The 25,567-nt window shown below is 32.4% G+C and overlaps 1 protein-coding gene across 3 annotated transcripts in view; it reads right to left on the bottom strand.

Annotated features, from left to right (window-relative positions):
• Positions 1-22,896, bottom strand: part of LOC123682870 (potassium voltage-gated channel protein Shaw) — a 300,148-nt gene extending 277,252 nt beyond the window's left edge. For 2 of the 3 annotated variants that reach the window (XM_045621678.1, XM_045621677.1), the window contains exon 1: positions 22,576-22,896. The gene's annotated coding sequence lies outside the window, so the exon portion shown is untranslated. The remainder of the gene's footprint in view (positions 1-22,575) is intronic. The other variant, XM_045621676.1, reaches the window with a different exon arrangement.
• Between the last annotated feature and the right edge of the window lie 2,671 nt (positions 22,897-25,567).

Below are 25,567 nucleotides of genomic sequence, written 5' to 3'. Positions count from 1 at the left end.
CTGCATAATATTCAACACTTGATATATGAGATGGCATGTCTAGAATAGTTTATGAATGATATAATGGTCATGAATTACAGGATCAAGGTTGTTATGGAAGATGAAATTCAGATTTTGGATTTGTTATTATGGATGGGCTGAAAGAGTGATCGAATACAGGGTTTTCCAACAAGAGGTTTCATTTTGAATAAGCGCTATCTGGGCAGCTGTCACGTTCAGAGCTGTAATCTCTTGTCATTCAATCTAATTTATTAATTAATTTTTATGATGAATTGAAACACATACAGGATAATCTCAGAATAGTATTCGCTTAAATAATATGCAGTTATTACGTCTGTATAAAAATAAATAAAATAAACTATTGCCGAGAAGTTTTAAATCAGGAACTCTAAAAGAAATCATTTCCAAGGTGCTTGGTATAGAATGCGTATCATTAAATATTTTGAAGAGAAATAAGACGTCCGCTTGAAAGCAACAAAAGTGCTAAATCTTTCCTTACCGCGACTGATCGTGATCATGTATTGTTGTATTATTTTTAAAGGCCAAAAATCTGAGGAATATTTTTTGAATTGCTTTTAGTCTATTAATTTAACCATATATTGTGGATTCCAGATAGTATATGCAAAATGCAATCTAGTATAAACAAATGCATAGTATAACATCAAAAAAGTGTTATTATTGCCAAAGAGTCCTAGCATACGGTTGGAGTCATTTATATTTCTTTCGATATGCAAGTCAAACTGACTCACCGTCAAAAACAACCCCGAAATGTTTAATATGATCAACATCTCTAAGATCTTCATTATCAATACTGTAATTCAATTCTACAGTTTGACGATTTCGGGTAAATGTTATCTTATGAAACTTTTTAAAATTCAGAAACAGGTGATCTTCCTGATATTTACTTAGAAATCTATTCAAATCACCCTGAATCATCTCACAATCTTCGGATCTAACCACTCTTCTGAAGAATTTAAAATCATCGGCGTACAATAGAATTGTACCCATTTGGGTTTCTGAAATGTTGTAGGTACATTTGAATTAACTAATTATTAATTCGGTTATCTGGAGCTTTTAACTTGAAAAAAAAATACTTAGGAGTCTGTAGTTCCGTATTGCATTATTTTGGCCACTTTCATGTGACAAATGACAACTACGCCTGTTAATCCACAATCGAATTTATACCACAAATCTTTTCCATAGAATGAAAAGCGATGATGATATATATAATATATAGAATGAAATAACACAAGAAACATTTGTTTATAAGTTTTCACATGAACGTTTTCAGTTGGGTTCCTCGATGTTGAAGTTGAAGCTTCAGAAGTAGTAATAGGGATCAAGGATGAAGGTTTGAAAAGATAATGGGTTTTACTTCCGATCCAATTCAATGGATGATGAACTCCTTCTAATAAGAACTCACTAACAATTTCGTTTACGTGGTCTATTCAAACCGATGATAAAAGCACCAATTGCTTTAGATGAAGATGAAATAATATTTTCTTACATGAAATAGTTAGACCATTTTGATACATTCCGATAGTCAGGCTGCAATTAAGGCACTGAGCTCACATACCATCGAATTTAAGATGGTATTGGAGTGCCGAAGAAAACTTAATGAAATGGGTAAGAATAGCAGCGTCTTTTTAGTCTGGGTTCCCGGCCACTCGGGAATCAGAGGAAATTAGGAGCACAAACTCCTTTCATCGGCCTGGAACCTTTCTGTGGTGTAAACAAATGCATCTACAAAAAAGAGTTTCAGAAAAGGGAGGCAACCGAAAGAGAAAAACTCTATTGAAGTCTTCCTAGTCTGGATCACTCCAAAAAGTTTCTTCGAAACTTTGACTCTACAAGATCGAAGAAGTATCTGAATCTTAAAAAGAATATGCTACACCTCCTCACTGGATTCCTAATAGAAAACGACGAGTGCAGATTATGTGGGGAGGAGGAAGAAACTCCGGATCACCTGGTGACGGAATGCCTCGCCATCGCTAGCCAATGCAAAATCTGCCTTGGACACGAAACTTATAGAAGTGAGGAATTAGTTTTCTTGAAGCCATCCTAGATATTGGAGTTCATCAGAACTCTGGAACTGGAAGGCAAGCTGTAGATCACGCTATGGAGAGAATAGCTCTGATGGGGGGCACAATAGACCATTAGGTCGCAGTGAAACGTAACCTCCCTAATTAAATCTAGACTACTTTGATGATAATAATTATAAAAAAAAAGTAAACAACTACTTTTCCTGTTTGATAGGGAAATGCCTCACCCATATCAATTATACATCAATCGTGTATCTACTTTCGAAAGTGAACATGTAAAAATAATTGAGTTGAAATATTTATGATTCAGATAACATTATAAGAAAAAAAATCCACTAGCTTTCAATGATGCAACATTTATAGCATTCATAAAAAGATTACTGGAATTTACTTTGTTTCATTATTTATCTATTCATTTTCATCAAGTAAGAACCGAATCCATTGAATATTCATGATTTCCAACTCTAATTTTTTCTCGGAACGATCGGCAAATAATGGATTATTAGAAATACGGATACAGATCCAGATATAATTTTTTTCCTTCAATTCGTACTGAAACTCAACCTAAAAGACGGGGTCCTGAATGTTAAATAAACGAAAACAGATTGGAAAAGTTCCATTTGCCAGTTAAACAAGTTATCTCCTCCGCCATTTCGGTTAATTTCCGTAATGCCTGCTAAGCTCTTAATCAATTCCGGGAGTGCGCTTCCGTCACCCAATTTCGACTATGTCTGGAAAGCCTGTCGTGATCTCTGATTAAAAATAATTCTAGCGAAAACAGATTTTCTCTTCAGTAATTCCGATTGATTGGAATTTTTCGGGGCCTCTCTTAGACGTTCGAATCACATTATATTGTTTCAATATTATTTTCTGGATCCTCGAACACGAAAATGAATATTTTTACGAATTCCTTTCATCGCTCATGCAAATCGCAGGGTTCAGCATCAGGATTCGTTATTGAAGCTGTGAAGATATGCACAGGGTGGTTCACTCATCTTGGAAACCACATTTTTTTCGTAAAACTGCCTAATAAATTCTCAGTCTAGGAATTTCATGAACATCGGTAGATCTTTTTTGTTTTGGTTTGAAACAAATATACTAACTGACAACGAAACTTTTTTTTGGTGAAACATAGAGAGTATGGCAAGGAGTAAATAATTGAATTTGAAGAAAAAAATGGGGAAGGATTTTCTTGTAAAAGTTTTTTTTTGTTACTTGTTCATCAGGTATATGGGTGATTTGGTGACATACGACCTTTAGCTCAGGTGACCAGGTCACTGCAAGTGATATAAATTTATTATTATTATATACAGGGTGAGCAAATAAGCGAGGTAAGCGGCTATATCTCAGGATCCACTCATCGTAGAGACTTGCAGTTAAAATATTTATCACTAAAGTGTTCAAGAAAACACACTGGAAATTGTTTTGAAATTCATATCTTTACCGCTAGGGGGGGTAATAGCTACCGTCGAGTAGAAAAATGAATTTTACTCGAAAATGTTTCATATCAAGTTGAAAAAAAATTTCATCATTGTAATTCTTGGAAAATTCTCTATCTTTTTGAATTGTCACTTTCGATTTAACGACATCAAATAAGGGTAGGTGGAAGGGAGAAACCTGACTGATTAAAATGCCTGTAACTTCAGTTTCGCTCAACATTTTCGAGCAAATTAGATCTCGTTTGAGAGATAATATCGTGTTGATTAAGGACAAAATATACTCATGATAAATTTGTTTTTGCGGCTTTCGATAGGGGGCGCTAAGTCAGAAGTTCATTGTTTTGTTCATTTTACTCCTAAATTTCAAATGTAATGGTAGGATTTTCTTAAGAGAAACAGGAATTCCATCAAATTTGCATGAAAAAACCTGAAGGTCGCAAAGCCATTGTTTCAGGCGTTCTGAAGTTATGGCCGAAAGAAGATATTCTTCAACTGATGCACTGGAAAAAATCAAATTGTGGCTTTAAGTTCTGACAGAAACAGAAATCTCATCAAATTTGAATACAAAAATCAAAAGGTCGCAAAGCGTTCAGGCGTTCTGGAGTTATTGCCGAAAAAAGATATTCTTCAACTGATGCACTGAAAAAATAAATTGTGTCTTCTTTCAGCCATAACTCCAGAAGGCCTAAAGCTATCGCTTTGCGACCTTCAGGTATTTCCATGCAAATTTGATGGAATTTTTGTTTGATGTTGAGCGTCATGTACACCGGACAGTAAGCGTTATGGTATGGGGTGCTATTGCATATGCAAGTAGGTCACCTATAGTCTTTATTCGAGGTTACATGACAGCGCTGCGTTACCTTCAAGAAATAGTGGAGCCACATGTTCTTCCTTACCTCAACCGGCTCGAGAATCCAATATTTCAGCAAGATAATGCCCGATTTCATATTGCCACAGTTAGTTTAAACTTTTTCGAAGCGACACATGTGAATATTTTGCTATGGCCGCTCAGACCTCCCGATCTTTCGGCCATAGAGCATAGTTGGGACATCATGGGTAGAAGGCTTGGAAATTTTTATCAACCCTCACGCACTTTGGCGGCTCTGAGACATGAAGAACATGTAGCTAGGGATAGTATCTCTCATGAAGAAATAGACCATCTTATGGCATCAATGGTGAGACGTGTTGGCGAGTGTATAGGTAATCGCGGGAACAAACTCATTTTTAACAAATTCTAAAAAAAAATTGGGAACCCCTCGTTTTTTTCTCCGAATTTCAATAATTTACTCCTTGCTATACTATCTATGTTTTACAAAAAAAAAATTAAAATTTGAACAGCTCCTTCTGGTCGTTGCAGTTTCTTTGTCAGTTAGTATATAATCGTTTACTTATAATATGAACGAATGATTCTCAGAAATGAATATATGATTCAAAATGCAATGAATTGCAGTGGAAGATTCCGACCAATGATGCTCTATGATTATCACTCATGTTGCCGAAACGATACAGGCCGGTCTATAAGTGACTCACAATGAATATTGAACACTCAGTGAATATTCTTAATTTTATCAATCTTCACTCTCATCATTTTTTTACTTAAAAAGCTCTTTCTGTTTTCTAATTATATTAACTATATTTCAACACGTATACTGAAAAATATTGGACCTGCAATCGCACCTCATTTTGCCCATATAATTAATTTGTCAATAAGCTCAGATGTATTCCCTAATCTTTTGAAAAAAGCCATAGTCTTGCCTATTTATAAAAAAATGATGTACATGATGTTGCTAATTACAGACATATCTCTATTCTCAGTGTCTTCTCCAAAGTTTTTGAAAGAATCGTTTACAATCGAATGATGAACTATATAGATAAGTACATATAATATATTGGACACTGCACAACATGACTTCTGGCCAGGTCGCTCGACTCACACGGCAGTTTTATTTTTCGTTGAGTTTGTGCATGATTGCCTTGATAAAGAATTGTTCGTCGCGGGGTTGTTTTTTGATCTATCACGAGCTTTTGATAGTCTTTCCTATGAGTTGTTTGTTGGTAAATGTTACAACATGGGATTGAGGGGTATATTTCTGACATGGATTCGAAGTTATTTAGAGAGTAGAACTATACTTCTAAAGGTTGATAGCTCTTTTTCGCAAGAAGAGAATATTAATTTGGACGTACCTCAGGGTTCTGTATTGGGGCCACTTCTTTTCCTTTTTTTATAAATAACTTACCTGTAAATTTGAAGAACATGCTTTTTTTGTCATCCGGTTACTCTGATTTTAATCGTCTCATGAACATGTTGAGATTGGTCTTGTTTGCTGATGATACTTCAGTGGTGATTAGTGCCAAGACGTTCGAAGAATTGCAGAGTTTATGTCAACTCTTGTTACAGTTTTTTGTAGGCTGGTGTCGTCAAAATAGCATAATGATTAATATCAGCAAGACAGAGTGTATTTACTTCAAAAATAGGAGATATGGTTTGGGTGGGCTAACCTTGCGGTATTTGGACTTTGTTATAGAAGCTAAACATAGTGCAAGTTTTCTGGGAATATATCTTGAACAGAACTTGAAGTGGGACTCGCATGTCCATTCTGTATGCAAAAAACTTAATAGCTCCTTCTATGCTATAAGTAGAGTTAGAAATACTATTCCCTACAGTCACTCATAAATGTTTACTATAGTCTTGTGTATAGTCACATTTCTTATAATATTATGTTGTGGGGAAACTCATCCCATGTTGATAGAGTATTCATAGCACGAAAACGGATTCTGCGAATGATGTTTAATCTTACACCTCGAACCTCATGCAGACCCTTTTTCAAGAACTCTCATATTTTGACTGTTGCATCAATATTTATTTTCAGATGCCTTTTGTATGCTGAAGAGAATGAAAACTATATGACGGAGCTCTCAGTATTTCATAGCTATTACACTAGAAATGATATAATTATGTCCATCTCTAAACACAGGACTACTTAGTTTGAAAAGTCCCCCTTATATCAATGCATGAAGTTTTTTAATCATCTTCCAAGAAGTGTAAAATCCCTTAGTTTTAAGGAATTTAGGAAAGTAGTTTTGGTTATAATGTTAAAAGAATGTTATTACTCGGTTAGCGAATATTTTTCAGTTAAATTGTGATCGTTCATTGATTATATGACTTGTCCTATACATGTTAAATGTCTTACAGGATTAATAATTTATTATTATTATTATAATCGGTATCAAAACTTAAAACTTGTGATGTAGACCGCATAAAAAGGTAAGATCATCAACGTGGGAGTTGAAAGAAGAATACAATAATGCTTAAATACATCATAACTAGATGAATTGATAGATAATTTGGTAATGACTTTCAGTTAGGCATGAATCTATATATTTACTCAATTTTTCAATAATGAAAAGCTATCATGGATGTCAATAGAAAGGAACTCTAATACCAGGGTAATCAGTGATATTTTCCAATTATACGTTTTCTTTCCGTTTCTCTTCTAATAACTGAAAAAGTGAGTCGCTCGTTAATCCTACTGACATCCTATATTTAATCAAATATTTCCAGTTTTCATCAATGACTGAATAAAAAAAATTTTCATTGTCAGAGCCTTCCAAATAATTCTTTTTTCAAAAGCAGCACATCTGTTCATTTAATCTAAATATGAGTGTTATTGAGACCTCATTTCGGTAACGACACACACGTTATGTAAATTTCAAGTAATATACTCCCAGAATTAGCCCCACATCGAAGCACTCATAAGAAATGGTAATTCTTCCAACCCCCTTGCGCTACATTTATGACGTCATCTGCGATCAACATTATCGTATTATCTGGAACTGATATAAAATATTCGCTATATAGAACGGTAAAGTTTATGCAGTGTCATTTCATTAGAGAATAGCGTTCGATGTGTATAAATTGTGCCCTTAAATACCATTTTATCTTTCTAACCACGCATTCACTTCCGGTGTCACGTAGGTCGTTTTAATACGATATTCCAGAGTTCGTCTATAAATTGCAATACCTCCTAAATTTCCGGTTTTCGTGTAGATCGCATTCGTAGAACGCTCGCTTGAATTGAGCGAAAACATGGAAGTCATTATTATGCTCGAGAAATTTTTCCTATTTCAATCTACAACGAACGCTTAATAAACGTTGGATTGAAATGAATTCATATTCGATTCAGAATACTACACTACGCTTCAAAATTTACGAACCACTTAAAATAAACGACAAATTCGAAGTTTGTTTTTTGGTGAACCGTTTGAACGATTTTTATAAATTTGGTGTGAAAATATAGGGAATTCTCGGGTTATAATGCTCTGATATAAAATTTCAACAACATTTCATTTTTCACCAAGTACAGATTGCAAAAGCGAGGCAATGTTTTTTTTTTCAAAAAATTTTATTTTTTAAACCTCCTGTGATTTGGCTCTGCTAAGGTTCTCTACTCATTATTAAACTAGGCGGCATTTTCTATGTCCATTTAATGTCTATTTCTGTGCTGATTTCTGGTAAATGTGTGACCTGATCATACACTAGTTAAAATTTGTTTCAGCTCTAATTACAGAGCTGCAAACATCTACAATTTATTTTTTAAGTTGATATCATGACATGGGAAGTCATTATTATGCTCAAGAATTTTTTCCTATTTCAATCTTAAACGAACGCTTAATGAATGTTGGATAGCAATGAATTCATATTCGATTCATAATACTACACTACGCTTCAAAATTCAGGAACCACTCAAAATAAAGGACAAATTCAAAGTTTGTTTTTTGGTGAACCGTTTCAACGATTTTTATAAATTTGGTGTGAAAATATAGGGAATTCTCCAGTTATAATATAAGCCTTCTGCCTAATGCCACAAGATGGCGGAAAGTGTAGATGACGTGAATGATCAGTGCTCTGATATTAGTGCTGATTCTGAAGTGAAAAATACAAAAATTTACAAATTCTTCAAATGTTGTACAAAGAAAACATGCTCAACATTAATATGCAAAAATTGTGGTGGTGCATATCACGATTCTTGTGCGAGAAAACTAGTAAACAAAACAGGTCTGTCATTCCTGGACGCAACGTATGTGAAATGCTGTGAAATGGAGGAACTAATATATAATTCCAACGGAGGCCGAGAAAATGAAATAGAATCGAACCAATCAGTAAACATTCGACTCAAAGAAGAAAACATCAAAATGAGGTATGAAAAACAGATACTCCAAGCTGAAATAAATCACTTGAAATATTTATTGAATGAACAAAAAGAAAACAAAGAACGGCTTTTAAATGAAATGAATGATAAGAACCTAATTCTCAGAGAGAATAATAGATTTTTGATGGAAAGAATAACACAAATGCAGACTGAAATTCCAATAGTCAATATAAACAGCAGTCAAGAAAAAAATCGTCCTGCTATAAACATCGAAAAACGAGAAAATATTTCATTATCAAAAACTCCAATAATTTTGAAAGATGATAAGCCGGATAATCAGATGTCAAGTAACAGATTGAAGAATGTAACATACAGCAGCATAATGGGTACAACACCGATCCAACAGGTGTCTACATCCTCATTACAGGCATCTAGAAAAGATACATCAAATGACAGTCGACAATACAAAGATGCACGCTCAAATATAAACAAACAAGAAATAGTGGAAGACAAACCGGAAAGTCAGATACAAGAAAAGGAATTCAAAAAGGTTACATATAAAAAGAGGAGACCAAAAAAAAATTTAGGAACAGCTGAAATTAGTGAAGATGAAACTAAAAATGGATTTTCTGGTGGAGAAAGAAAAGTCTGGCTCTATATATACAGAGTCAACAGAGTAACGACAGAAAAAGAAATAATTGATTATATAACTAACAAACCTGGATTTGACAAATATACAACTAATGTAGAAGAAATTCCAAGTGGTGAAGATCAATTGAAGAGGTTCCTTGTTACGGCCCCATTAATAAAAAAAGATATAATGTATCAACCAGAATTTTGGCCCAAAAATGTCGGTGTTAAACGATTCGACTTTGAAAAAAATAAGAAATTTTTGAGTGAAAGAAGCGGAAATTTTCAGAAAAGCATTCAAGAGTCCTAAGTTCGAGTACTAGGAATAAAAATGTAGTGGTGAAAAATAAAAACAGAGAAGAAGCTAATATTTGTGTTATTCATCAAAATGTGCAGTCAATTGGCAACGTATTGGACAGAATTCAAAGTTTCATTCATGGAGAGGGAGAATGCGAATTCTTTATGGTAACCGAGCACTGGAAAACTGTGGAGCAGCTGAAAACCTTATCAATAAATAACTATGATCTAGCAGGACAATGGTGCAGGGGAGAAAACCAACATGGAGGAGCTGCAGTTTATGTTCGACGGGGAGTGAAGCATATACATAGAAGTGAGCTCAGTAAGTGTTCAGTACAAGGTGAAATGGAGTGTGCAGTGGTAGAATGTGAACTTCACAACAGGAAATACATACTGGTATCAATCTACAGACCATGTAATGGAAATAAGGAAATATTTTTTGATTTGCTTGAGGGTTTACTAATTGCTATAAATAAAGAAAACAAAATAATAATAATAGGGGGTGACTTTAACATTGAACTCAGAGAAGAAAACAGGTTCAGGACTGAACTGATCTCAATTTTTGACTCGTTTTCATTGGTGAAACATATCTCTGAGGATACTAGAGTAACTCATAACACAAAAAGTTGTATTGATAACATATTTTCAAATTTAACAGAAACTGTAAATAGCTCCATAATTTTTAATCATATTTCTGATCATAGTGCGCAGAAAATATGTTTTAAGGTTGAAGTTGATAAGTATGTTAAATATAAACAAATCAGGTTATATTCAAATGAGGCTAGACAAGATTTTTTCAATGAGTTAGGTAACCAGAATTGGTTAAATGTTTTTAGTTTTGAAACTGATGATGTGAATGGACAGTGGAACTGTTTTTTCACAATATTTTCACACATTTTTGAAAAGTATTTTCCTAAAAAAAAAATTATAGTAAAAAATGAAAATTCAAAAGAAAAGTTTTATGATGATCCTAAAATTTCACAGTCCAAACATCGTTTAGATGTGCTATTTTGTTTGAGTAGCCACGATGTAAGATATAAAACTTTGTATAGAGATGAAAAAAGAAAATATGATGATATCTTAATTCAATCAAGAAAAGAATATTATAATAACAGAATACTGGCATCTGACAATAAGAATAAAAGCATGTGGAACATTTGTAAACAAATTCAAGGTAAAATATCTGATGGGATAGAATGTCGAATACATGGGACCCCAGAGTCTATTTCAAAAAAATATAATGAATTTTTAATAACCATAGTTCCAAACCTATTAAAACATTGTAATAAATCAAACTTCCATTGTGATGTTAAGACTGATACTTCGATGTACTTGAAACCCTTTCTCCCATCGGAAATTTCAGATTTATCAAATAAGTTGAAAAATAAATATAGTAGCGGTATTGATGAAATTCCGATAAACATTGTAAAACTTAGTATAGTTTATGTAAAAGAGGTTTTATGTTATATTATTAATAACTCTTTTAGATTTGGAATATTTCCTGATCAACTGAAAATGTCCATGATAGTGCCAGTTTTCAAGTCTGGAGATCCAGAAAAATTGGAAAATTATAGACCAATTAATCTCTCAAATAGTTTTTCTAAGATCTTTGAAATTGCAATGGCCACTCGTCTTATCAAGTACTTTAATGATTGTGACCTTTTCAGTCCCACTCAGCATGGATACTTAGGGGGTAGATCAGCTCAAACTGCGACTTTTCAGTTAACAACCAATATTTTGAAATTCTTGGAAGAAAATAAACTTGTTGCAGGTCTATTTATAGATCTCTCAAAGGCATTTGACTGCATTAATAGAGACTATATGATCAAAAAATTAGAACAATATGGAATAGTGGGTAGTGCCCTGAGCTGGTTTGCCTCCTATTTGTCCAACAGGTGGCAGTGCGTTAAAATAACAAAATGTAATGAAACTCGCTTTTCTGAATGGCTAAGTAATGAATTTGGTGTTTTCCAGGGTAGCATCTTAGGGGTGATACTCTTCTTAATATACATAAATGACCTAAGTGATGTAACAAATGAAGTAGAAGATTCAGAAATTATAAATTTTGCAGATGACACTAATATTCTGGTGGCGGGACAGAACACTGAAAGCTTGAAGGAAAGGTGTAGTTCATTATATAGTTGTGTAGAGAATTGGTTTTCAAAAAATGGTCTGGTTATAAACAAAAGTAAAACTAATGTCATTGTATTCAGAGCGAGCAATTCAAAAGAAAAACCTACAGAAGTAAGTCTTAACAACCAAGTCAATAACACTGTTGAGAATACTAAATTCTTAGGAATAATAATTCACGAATTTCTGAAGTGGAATACACATATTAATGATCTGTTAAGAAAATTGAATAGGATGATCTTTGCCTTTAGAGTGGTACACAAATATATAAATGAAAATGTAAAAAAAATTTTATATTATGCTAACTATGAATCTTTATTAAGATATGGTATAATATTTTGGGGTGTGAGTACATCTGTACAATCAGTATTCATAAGTCAGAAAAGAATACTTAGAATATTTTTGAATATGGGGTACCGGGATTCCTGCAGGGGCAAGTTCAGGTCATTGGGATTACTGACAGTTTATGGTCTATATCTGCATGAGTGCCTTCTCTACCTACACAAAAACAAAGTAGAATTTCTTAGAAATAACACTAATTTCACATACAATACGAGAACGGCCAATATAAATTATCCACAGCATAAGTTATCACTAACAGAAAAAAATCCATCCTATATGTGCATTAAAATCTTCAACAGTTTGCCAAATGATCTTAAAATAATACAAAATTACAGACTTTTCAAATCAAAAACCAAGACATTTTTAATAAATCTTGAACCGTATAATTTAGGGGATTATTTCATGTAGTTGTGAATTACTTAAGGACACTGTTTCATTTCATGTTTTTCCTAGTGTAAAATTTAATTTGAAATAAAGAATATATCTATCTATCTATCTATCTATCTATAATGCTCTGATATACAATTTTAACAACATTTCATCTTTCACCAGGTACAGGTTGCAAAAACGACGCAATTTTTTTTTTTAATTTTTATTTTTTAAACATCCTGTGATTTGGCTCTGCTGAGGTTCTCTACTCATTATTACACTAGGCGGCATTTTCTATGTCTATTTGACGTCTATTTCTGTGCTGATTTCTAATAAATCTGTGACCTGATCATACACTACAGTCCATTCAGGAATTATTGACATCCCGGGTGGCTTTGGAAAATCGAAATTAAGTTGGTACTGGCTCATTCAGTAACATTTCGAATTGCAGATTTCGGGTTGGCATTGGAAATGTCATTGACAGGAGGTTAGATTTCAGTTTGTTTGTGTTAATAGTTTTGATCGAAGAAATTTTGAAACTTAAAAGTTGTATCAATTTCAAACACACATTGATTAGTTTATTTGAGTATTTCTCACAGTACTGTTTGAAAAAAGAAAAAGGCAAGTCATTACAACCTGGATTATTAGTGGAAGAAAACCTGTGCGATACGATTTCACCTTCAAAGAATCATTGAATGATTTTATTGTTACCAGAAGCCGAGCCAAAAGCAACCAATATATCAGCCTGGATGAAATTTGACCAAAAAGCATCTGGATTTTAATCAATCAAAGACAACATTACATAAACTTAATTGGTGACAAGTTCAAACAGTTAATAAAAGGAAAATTCTTATTGATAAACATCAAGAATCATTGTAAAATGCACATTTTCAATGAAAAATAACAAAAAACTGAAAAATACGAGGGGGCGTTAAAGTAAAGAATTACCGAAACTTGGTTATTTGAAAATGCCAACATTATTCAACAGTGGACTCTAGAAAGAAAACAGAATGTTTTTCAAGTATATTCAAGGGTAAAAGTAGAAGGAGCACTATTTTGAATGCTGGATATTTAGATTTTTACCTGGATGTTTTGTTTTGACAGTGGTGATTATGAGGATTATATAAATCTATGAAGAGAGAATTATTTTATAATTGGATTGCTAAACAAAGTCTCGGCTTTGCATCTATAGTTTATTTATATTCTATATTGAAATTAAGCATTGTTATATCTGTTTTTTGTTCTTCAATGAGTAATCCAAAAATCTAATAAATTCCAATTATAGAATTTTTACTGAGTATTTAATCAAAAAACATATTCAGAAGATTAACTTCCAAGAATTTCTTCACCTCTTACCCACTTGAAGATAATAATAGAATGCAATAAAATTTTGAAATTCACAAATTAAAAATGATTTCATGCGAAAATGCTTTTAGTGAGTGAGTTAAAGCTGTTATGGGCAAAATAATTTATGTAATTTAACAGAAACTAGTATAAAAGCATTTCAATAAAAAACAGAAAACTTGAGTACAAATAGTACCTATATTTCTCATACAAGTTTAATCAATCATTCATGTTATGAACAGTTTCAATAAATAGTGACTTTAGAAAGTAATTTACACATCGGCTGATAAATTGGTTCCAATTTTGAAAGTTACAGTACAACTGTGATGTCAAAATTTTTCATATACTAAATGGATTCTTTGAATTTTATTTCTGTCTTATTATGATATGGCTCTTCCATTCACTAAGCTACACTATTTAAATTTATCAACCAGTTTTTTCTGTTTTCTTCACCAGTTGAGACACCACAGTAAAAATGATCCATAAGAGTTATTTGATAAGAATTTTGCAAGCAGGTTGGTATCCAGTGTCCATCAGTAATGCAACAATTTTTGAAGAGCCTTTGGTGAAAAGGAATATGCATATTTTAATGATCTTCAATGGGATCTTTCATGGGCGACTCATAAATGAATAGATATCTCTTCATTGGATTTCCTTGAAATGATATAGCATTTCACTATATTTTTACGTTATATAATCTGAATTTCAATTTATGGAATCATGACTGTATGCGTCCCTTCGTAATAATCGTAATTTCGAAAATTCAGGATCTTTCGGATACAAAAATTATGAAAATAATTTAAACTGGTTATTTCTATGATGAACCATAGCAATTTTTAGTGATATTTTTGTAACCAGAAATAAAGCCGCGACTAGACGTTCATGGCCTACTTCGATGTCAATAATTCCTGAATGGACTGTAGTTGATATTTGTTTCAGCGCTAATGACAGAGCTCCAAACATCTGCAATTTATTTTTAAAGTTGATATAATGATTTATTCATGAAGTTCAAATTACAGGTGTTTGATTGTCTCAGTCTTTACTTGTCAGAAATTCATCTTGATGATTAAAAAGTAAAATAACTTATTTCCGCTTTATATATTTATTTTCACAACAATTGTTTCGTCATGATAACATGACTTCGTCAGGTGAGCATGGTAACTGACATGCTCACCTGACTAACAGTTACCATGCTCACCTGACGAAGTCATGTTATCATGACGTAACAATTGTTGTGAAAATAAATATATAAAGCGGAAATAAGTTATTTTACTTTTTAATCATCAAATTACAGGGTTCGGACCATCGAAATCAGGCTACCAATTTGCACTGAGTCTAAATATATAGACGTAACGTTGACTTAGTCCAAATGGATCGCCTGATTTTGTTGGTCCCTACCCTGTAATTTGAGCTTCAACATGTTTACTCAAGGATGTTAAAGTACTGAATTCAATATTTGAGATATTCATATAATATTTTTATGTTAATATACTGGGTGAGTTTTTAAAATGAATCAATCGAAAAACTTGTAATTACACCGTTCCATAGGCATTGTTGATATTTTTGATACTTAGTAATTTTCATAGTGATAACTTTTCGAAAACACCTAAATGTGAAACTGATGGTCACAAAATGGCGAAGGAGAAGATTTCAAAACTTTTCAAAAAATACTCAAGAAGTCATTTGAAAACACAGATTTGTGCCAAGAAGTTTATAGGTCATCAAGACGATGAACCCTGAATTAGAATGGTCCAAATGTATACAATTTTCATCCGTTCAGAGTGTCCTTTATAGTTATGAGTTATGCTTTTTGTAGTTTTACTTCATGTGTTGTTGTTTATACCGGAAGAATGTTTTGAGTTGAATTAGTCAGAAATCTCGAAAAAGAAACATCTTATGGAAGAATGTTTTGAATGAAAGGTTGATGGTTTTAAGAAGATCTCCATTCATGCCAAAACCCCCTCAGAAAAGCAGGGATTCCCATTCAAAATTCTGATGCCGTCCCCTTTCTCAATGATTGGGTAAATGCATAAGTTGACTTCTCCCTCAAAACCATCAACTTTTTATTCGAAAGAGGCATTTACGTCCATCCTTCAATGTTTCACTATTGTTTTTCCCTCAGTGTTTTTGAGATCCCACCACTTTTCAGAATGAGTGAAGCAATCTCAAGCGTTCTTCTGATTTATTGTCCTTTTCTATCACATTCAAGAATTCAAAATTTTTTCGCCTTATTTTCAATTTTAAAAGAACCGCATTTTTAGCCTTTGACAAGACTTTTTTTTTTCGAATAATATTTTCAAGTGGAAAATCATAAAAAGGAAATGTTTGTTGGAAAAGTTATATTATGCATATATTTATTTTGCGATAAAAAATTCATTTGATTGTTTTTTTCATTCCCAAAAAATTAAAAAGTAAAGACTTTCCGCAGTGACCAACACTTTAAAATGAATAAGGGGAAACCTCATATAAATTGATGGTCTCTAGCGTGAAATAAAGCGTTCTCATTTGCGAATTGACCTCTGAAATGGTATACAGTAGGGCTGGGATTTTTTTGCCATTTTGTATTCGAATATTCATCCATAAATTTATTCGATTATTCAAATAATTCATTCAAACAAATATTCATGAGTAGTTATGAAGATTCAACTATTCGTTGAATATTCATCAAGTATTCATTGATTATTCAGTGATTTTTCAATGATTATTCAGTGATTATTCAATGATTATTCAGTGATTATTCAATAATTATTCACAGATTATTCAATGATTATTCAGTAACTTCATAAATATCCAACTACTCACTGAATAGAAAACTATTCACTGAATAATCAGTGAATAGTTTCATGAATAGAAAAGTAGTCATTGATTATTCAACTATTCAGTGAATACTCGACTATTCACTGGTTATTCACGAATAGAAGGGTAGTCATTGATTAATCAACTATTCAGTGAATACTCGACTATTCACTGATTATTCATGAATAGAAAAGTAGTCATTGATTATTCAACTATTCACTGAATATTCGACTATTTAGTGAATATTCATGTTTATTCGAATAATGCAAAATGCAATTATTCGAATAATTATTCAATGAATATTCGAATATTCAAATCATTCATTCATGATTCCCAGCCCTAGTATAGACCTTTATTAACCTTTGTTCAAGTATAACGCCTTCGAAACCAAAGCCATTCATTCCGTAATTCGAATAAAAATAAATCTACTATTGAAACTTTTAAGATTGTTCTTTTCGAAAGTAATTGTGTTTATTGCATCGAATGGCATCCTGATGAAAATATCATCGGAACGTGTGATAGATAGAAATTGGCTTTAGTCGTTAAAATTATCCTCAATAATTTTCCACAGTTTGAAAATGGTGTCATTATATGTCATTGATTTTTATTATTTCACAATCGTCTCTTTTACGTCTGGCTAAAACAGAATAAGAAAGTACTTTATTTTCTCCCAGTCAGCCGATAACATTCAACTTCAACATTATGAATTAACGTAATTATTTTTTCAACGTTCGCGGAAAATCCTAGAAAGTAGTGAATATCCGTATCAGTTCGACTTTGCCATTTTACATTAAAATTGGCTTATGAAATTTTTATAATGGACCGTTCTACAAGCACAATTGAATGGTAAAAAATCCAGGAGATTTCGCCGATAAAAAATCATAACATGTGAACAAATACACGAAAACTTGTAATTACACCGTTCAATATTCCGTGTCATTTTTCTTGATACTTAGAGTCATTTTCACGAGGATAACTTTTCGAACTCACCATGCGGAGAAACTAAGCATCACAGAATGGCGAAGGCGTTGGTTTTAGTTCTTTTTCGAATAAATTCTCAAGAAGTTATTTGAAAACACAGATTAATGACAAAAAGCAATAGATCATGAAAACCTCAATCTGTTGCTTCAGAAAACTGTTCAATTCTTAAGATTGTTTGTGAGTGTGTTACAAAAGATCATCTTTCGTATTGAGAATAACCGAAAAAAAATTGAAATAAACTCACATGACGAACTTCAAATACAAAAAAAATTTCTCTAGAATATGACCACTATATTCTGAAATATCGAAATATTTTCGATATACCGATAGTGCTTTTCGGAAAAATTTTTTCGAAGATATTGATTCATTCTCATGCACCTTATTATTATTTTAATGTCTTACAAAACAATCATCTTCCATCTTGAGACTACATTAAGGTTCTTTGCGAATAATCCAAAAAATTTGAAACAAAACTCACACGAATTATTTCAAATGAAAAAAATGTACTTGAATATGACCACGATACTCTGAAATATAACAATTAAAAAAATATATTTTCGATATAACTACAAAACGAAAGGAATTTGCAAAGATATTTGAGTCATTGTCATGCAACTGATTATTATGCTATTAAGTATACAAAATATAATTATTATTATAGCACAAAAAAAAATAGATATAGGTACAGCCGGAAAATTAAAACGAATTATATCAATTAACAAACTCAGTCGAAATATTCAATCCAAAACATTTTCTCTGACCCTTCCTTTCGAACGTTATGGTTTACCTGGCGAACGGAGAGAATCGATTTTGACATCAAATTTTCTTCTTGAGCCGAAGCTAATTGATTGAAATCGCTCTCGATTCAGAATTAATAATAATAAAAATAATAATAAAGGACATATATTTTATTATAATAAAGCAGTTATATTAGAGAGTTTATACATTATATTGAATTCTAAAATTAAATGACGTTTGGCTAAAAACCGCTAGCTTTTCCTCTGAAACAAGCACATTTGGATTAGAAGAGTGGCTCATTTCCAGAAATAGTGTTTGAAAAACCGAAGAAATAGATAGGTACGGTGAACATTTTTTACGTTTATTCCGGAAATGAAAACGTAAATTGTGTATCGCCTAGATTGCGAGAGATACCGAATTTTGTTTGAAATCCAATGAATATTATCGATATTTCTGAGAGAGAATTCTCGCATAACGGTGACTCAAAAGCCCATGTTGAAATCTCTGATAGAAACTCACTCTTTGTTTTTCCATAATTCCCTCGCTGCCGGAACTAGGGAGCTCACTTCAGGGAAAACGAGTAAATATTTCCAATTGTTCATTTCTAAGTATATTCGAAAGAAAATATAGCACTTTGCGAGTTCAATTCATATTACGGTTTTTGTTGTTATGTTTATGGAGCTGTTGAATGTGATTCCAATCTTAAAACAGAATTAATAGTGAGGGTAGTTATTTTGTGAAGGTCTCACAAAAAGTTGGATTGAAAAATTCGACGAAACTCCGTAGGACCAACAAACAAATAACAACTAATTCGTACTTTTCAAGTTTGAAAATAGAGAATATGATCTCAAATTCATAGCTATCACATGGAAATCCTGTAATGTACTTCTAGTTCATTATACATCTAGAACTATATCTACAAATAAACTATATGAATAACTAATCACTTAGCTGTTTTATTTTCAGATAAAATAAAGTTTTCAGATTTGTAAATGACATTTTTGCTTGCCTTTCTGGAACATCCAGACAACCTACTCAATTTCTAAATAACATAAAAAATATTCACACAAGGAAGAAGTTCAAATTGGAAACAAATAAGTAGCATCCTTAGACCTTTCAATGTCACACTCAACCAAAAAATATAACGAGTTCAGAAATCCACATTCCTTGATATATGAATTTCACTAGATTAAAACCACCCATATTCACACAAAACTTCAGCATTTCGATCAATGCTTCACAGAACTTTCATCTTATTATTATTCAAAGGAAATCCCGAAATCGAAATAGAAATAACTGCAAACAATCAGTTCAAACATGCAATTATAGAGAATTTAGTTGAACAGAAACTAAAAAAATTTCCCTTAATTGAAAATTGCCCTTCATAAACACAGAATAAACCAAAGAATTCATTTCGCTCCCGTACTTTGGTGATATTATTGGAATAGTAGCTGATAGTTTCTTCAAATTGTACCTGAATATTGCCTTCAAACCAATGAATAAAATATCATTGTTGCTATTCAATGCAAAAGATTAATTTCCAAGCACAACAGTTTATGAGTTAACATGTTCAATTTGCAATATGAATTACATATGGTAGGTAGAACGTCCTCGAGAACGTCCATTCAAAATTACATAGATGTAACTAACGTCATAACGATTTTAGCTGAAATAAGCGATTCTCCTCCTTAGCAACACATTGCATAGATAATGATCACCCTCTCCCCACAATTGACCCCATGAAAATTATACATGTGTTATCAAAAGGCAGGAGACTTCATTATTTAGAATTAACTGAGATTCATGAGCAAGTGAACAGAAGTAGTTTCGAAATTATGAATAAATAGACAGTACTGTATCGTTCCAAAATATTCAATGCGTTCGAATCATACTGAAATCCTAGGCATTTGTATAACGTTCAACAAATGTTTTCTCGTTCTTTACAAAATTTACAGGCCTTTTTTGGTTTTCTTATCACCTCTTCGTACCTGAATCCATGAAAATTGTGTACCATTTCCAAAAACTTCAGTGTATAATGATGAATTTGATATGAGTTCAAAACTGTAAACCTTATATTTTTGGTAATAAAAACATAGATAGTATAAAACTTATTCTCACCATGATCAACTTACAAATAGTGCCGGCTGAACAGTTCAATATTTGAAACAAGTATAATTAAATAAGATTCATTTATTATCATCGAATCCTGGACAATACTCAATAATCTAAATTCAAAGTCAATTGATATGGAATTACTTTTGTTATTGCTATTCATATTAATATGTTATACATAATTCCATTGTGGCATATAAAGGGACTTCTGAATTTAACAAGAATCATTCCACAGCCATGAACACAGTATTTGCATATAATAGCTATCATTCACTCTCTATAATTTACATCCCTACATTTTGTGTTGTGAATTATATACCCGTGAATAAAATTAACAATTATATGCTCGTTGAGCAGTATAATATTTCATGAAAAAGAACCTTTCACGCCGATTGGATTGACAAAAGAAGAATCTATCGAAACTGCACTTTTTAATCTATGATTGTAAAGGTATCATATAGAATTTCTTCAATATCGAAATCCTCCGAAGAAGTTACCCGAAATTTATCATTTGAGAACCAACTTGAGAGGAATTTGGTCTGAATGACCACATATATGTAATTCTTTCATCACTCAATTTTAAGTAAACCAATTCGAGAACGAAGCATGCCTTTACATTGTATATTAAAATGGCCAGACTCAATTCAATTCAAAATCTGGTTTTCATGGAGCAATCAATATAAAATATAGAACATTTGCTTTGATCGAATGATTTTCTCATTCATCACACAAAATTGACATATATTCATGTACTTTGACAGGAATAGATCCCCAAGAACTTTTTTCATATCAATCATGAAATTACCAAACTAACTTTTTGGCATTTTGATATTCGAGAAACTAAGCCATTTCAGTTTTGCTTGAATACTTGTTGGTGAGGTTGGTATTAAATAAAGTTCATATCGTGCAATGATCATCAATATTATCTGGAAACTTTTTCAATAGAAGAAACGGATATAAAATATGAATCGCAAAATTCATATACACATACACACGTTGAAATTCAATATGAAAAAAACTTGTCTGGTCATTGTCGATCTCATTCTTTTTGATCCAAATCCTACTCATCATATTCCTGATTCATCAATTTGGAGTTGGTGAATATTTCAATAGTTTTTGAGGATATTCTAAATTTCAACATAACCCTTTGTCCAACGGAGGCGATCCATGACATACAGTGGAGGTGATGATATTGGGTAGGTGAAAAAACTCACAGTCAAACTCCACCAAATACTATTTTTTATTTGGTGGAGTTTGACCGTGAGTTTTTTCACCTACCCAATAACCCTTTGTGTTGATTTTTCCATCAATGTGAATAAAATGGGAAGAGCCTTGACAGTTCCATTATCATAGGAATTTATTTGGGCATTCTATTCTAGAGTTAAAAAATGGAGTGAACGTAATCTTCGTTGTGCATTTTATTTCAATATATCTTTATCGAAATTCATCTTTTATCGAACTTTATCACGATTCAAGTAGCAGCAACAGCTTGGCATTTATATCTCAGCGAATAAATAGTTGTGGATCAAAACTATCATAAATTCTCAAAAGACGCGGAAATCTCAGAGCTAAGTTTTATCATTATTTGTTATTCTCTTTTGTCTCCACGAATTGATTAATAGCAGTCTGAAAAAGTGTTGTCTTCTTAATTATGCTACTGATGTGCACTCAAAAGAGCACAACACATAATAAAAACGTATTAGTTGAAAGCTAACATTTTCCAACATATCTTAAAAACTATACATGGAAGACAACCGAAGATTTTGAAATAAATCGAAAAACGCTTTAAATGGACTTTGATATTTTTCATTAGTTTGCAAATTTCAAATTGATGAATCATAAAATGAACACATTAAGGTACCTTTTTAATATAAAAACCTAAAGATTAAAGGAAGTCATTGTGAACCTCTAAAGTGAAAAGTAAGAAATTGATGTAAGGTGGGTGTAACCAGTATCTGATCCGAATTAGGAAATCTGTGAGTCCCAATGAACCGAAAGACTGCCGTATTCGAAGAAAGAACCCCGAAGAACGGTTATGACAAACTGAAAATCAATATCAATTCACCCAACATAAAATCCTTAACAACGGAGGAATAACAGGTGAGTTCAAACGAACTCACGCAGGTTAAACGGAGGGTAAATGAAAAATTGTGCATGTGAGCCGGATTGTTAACTGGCTAGTTCGTTCTTAAGGGATCAACCTACCTTTCGCTTTTTCGTGTTGTGCCTTTCCGAACGTCTCTGATATTTCATTTTCCGAACATCAACATTTTCCGGAACACGTCACAACACCAAGTTTTTTATTTCACACGAAGAAAAATACCATATCGATTATTTCTCGAATGAAACGGTCACGTTCTTCTGATTGGAATTCAAAAGTTCAAGTTCTTTCAGAAAAAATATTTTTTTTCTATGCTTCGATTTGAAACCGTGGTCGGTTGCAGAAAATCCGAAATGTTCTGTGGTTTCGAGACGAAACGCCAACAGAAAATGGTGCGTGGCCTCAACCGCTGAAGGATCGGTATGTACTGAAGAGGGGCGGCAGTTCTGCGCTGTTTCTGTCCTTTTCGATTTTCAGGATCTCTCTTGAGTTGCGTGAAGTTGAGGAAGGACGCTTTGATTGTCCTTTGCGAGTTATTCCGATATTGTATTCCGGTAATTAATTGTTTTTAATCGATATGGCTTTTTGCGATGAATAATCACGATGGGATCCAAATGAATAACGTAATTGAATCAACAATAAACAATGAAGGAGGAAAAGCTTAAATGGAATCCAGAATTAAGTTTTCACTAGAATAAAGATATTGGGATGTGTATCATTAGTGCAAATAGTTATCTGTTGACTTTCATAGAGTTCTCCTATAAAATCTGAAGAAACTGAGCAAAAATATTACAAATTTTTCCAGAAGCCCACGAACATGGGACAAGTTATATAAAAATCTTCTCAAGCAGAGATTAAAAAAAAACGTTAATGTAGCACGTTTGCAAATCTTATTTTTCAGATAATGAAGATTGAGATAATTTTCATGAAGATGAAATACGATAGTTTCGATTTTTTCGTTCATGGATTCTCTAACAGTTTTTCACAAACAGTTGGTACAAACTAATTCAACTTTTTCAAATCATACTGACCAACTTAAAGAATACTGATTTGGCATCAGGAGTTTTTGAGCGCTCAAGAACTGAATATTCTTCTTCTTTTGGTACCTACCCTTTTTGAATGTTGGGTAACATGATGACACCACGGATCATATCAAGTGCTATTCTTCATCGTCCAACGCTTCTTTTCTATGATTTTTTCCTTGGTGGATAAGTTAAAAAAGTTGATACTTCTCCGGATTTCTCATAACACGTATTCAAGTATTTTATTTGTCGTCACGTACAAAAAATTATTATAAGTAGTTATTTCTGTGACTTGTTTATGTTGATTTGAATCTAAATAAACATCTATCTATCTTTCTATTCAAGTTTCCGTTCTTGCACCTGGTAGAAGATCTCCTTCTCCTTGGTCAATCTTCTGAGAAACTAATTAGTGATGTGATCCACCCATGAGATTTTCAGAATACGACAGTTATCATCATGAAATTTTTTTTTTTTTATTTATTTATTTTTTTTTTTTTACTTATTTTTTTTTATTTATTTATTGTAATACAACTATCATTCAACAATTATGTTGTTATTATAGTTGACTTATAACTAAGTTTTTGAAATTATTCAATGTAGACTTTAATGAATTCTTGATATGACCTGGCATGCTATTAAAAGTTGTCAAGCTGGCATATATGGGACCCCTCCTTCGACTTTCAGTATTTGCTCTATATAAGTAGTATGAATTGTTTTGCCTTGTTTCTCGGTTGGTCATATTTTGGACTTTCTTCAATACACTTTGACTCTTTATATGATTGTTTTCTAGCTTATATATGAGTTTGCACTGTTGTAATTTGATCAGTTTGTCCAGCTTCATGTATTGATAATTTTTATATAATTCTTTAGTTGGATATTCATAGGGAAGGTGGTGAAGTCTTTTTATTATTTTATTTTGTAATCTCTGTAATCTTTTTAGATTAAATTTTGACGAGTTTGACCATATTACCGATAAATAGCTGAGCACTGAATGAAAATAGGCATAATATATATTTTTACTTGTCCTCTCGTCAAGGTATGGCTGTAAATGATAAAGCTTCGACACCAATGGCGAAAGTTTGTCTATGATCCTGTCCACATGTGCATTCCATTTCAATGACTCTTCTATGATCAATCCCAAGTATTTAGTTTTTTTTACTTGTGTAAGTTTCTTACCATTAATAAACAGATGTGGATGGATGTTGGTGCTGTTTGTTTTATTCTTAAACTGGATGTATACAGTTTTTTCTTCATTGATGACAAGTTTATTCGAATTCAACCATTCACTGTACTTCTGCATATCCCTATTTGATACCAAGCTTAAGATTGTTACCTACTCCTAAATGTCAAATTTCATATCGATACTAGCGGACCCGACAGACGTTGTCCTGTACACACGTCTTTAATTTCATACTTTTTTTAATGAGCTGAAACAATCTGGACCGCTTTGATGAAAATTATTATTGAAAAGTTATTACTTTGTTAAATAAATAACAGCATCGTAAATGAAAACTTTAAACTCATTTTAATGAAAGGTGAAAAAGCTTGCACTCAAAAAATTTTATAACATATATATTTATTTTTTTTTAATTTACAAAAACTTAATTTATCGTAATGCCATTGGATGTACAATATTTTTAGTTAGTCCATGAGGAGTATAAACAAACAAACTCGATGGTTTTCCAACTCTGGAACACGCAACGTACAATTGGCCGTGAGAAAAACACGGATTTTCTATGTCTAAGCCACAAAATGTCATCGTTTGACATTCCAAAATCAACAACTCCTTATAAATAAGAAATTAATTGAAAAAACATTTTCCAGTAGACCAAACTGTAAATCTAAACCATTCTCGAATCTCCACGAACACACACAAAAAATTTCATCAAAATTGGTCCAGTCGTTTAGGAGGAGTTCAGTCACATACACACGCACACAAGAAATATATATATTAAGATTGTGCTAGAATTTTAAAGGGTTTGATGAGGCAATCAACAAGAAGTTTTGTAGTTTAAAACTAATACTATCTACTGATCTGATCGCAGAATCTCAACTCACTTGAATCTTTTTTCTC

The sequence above is a fragment of the Harmonia axyridis genome, chromosome 6 (genome assembly GCF_914767665.1).
Source record: "Harmonia axyridis chromosome 6, icHarAxyr1.1, whole genome shotgun sequence".
Classification (NCBI taxonomy): Eukaryota; Metazoa; Arthropoda; class Insecta; order Coleoptera; family Coccinellidae; genus Harmonia; species Harmonia axyridis.
This window is presented reverse-complemented; position numbering and strand designations above follow the sequence as displayed.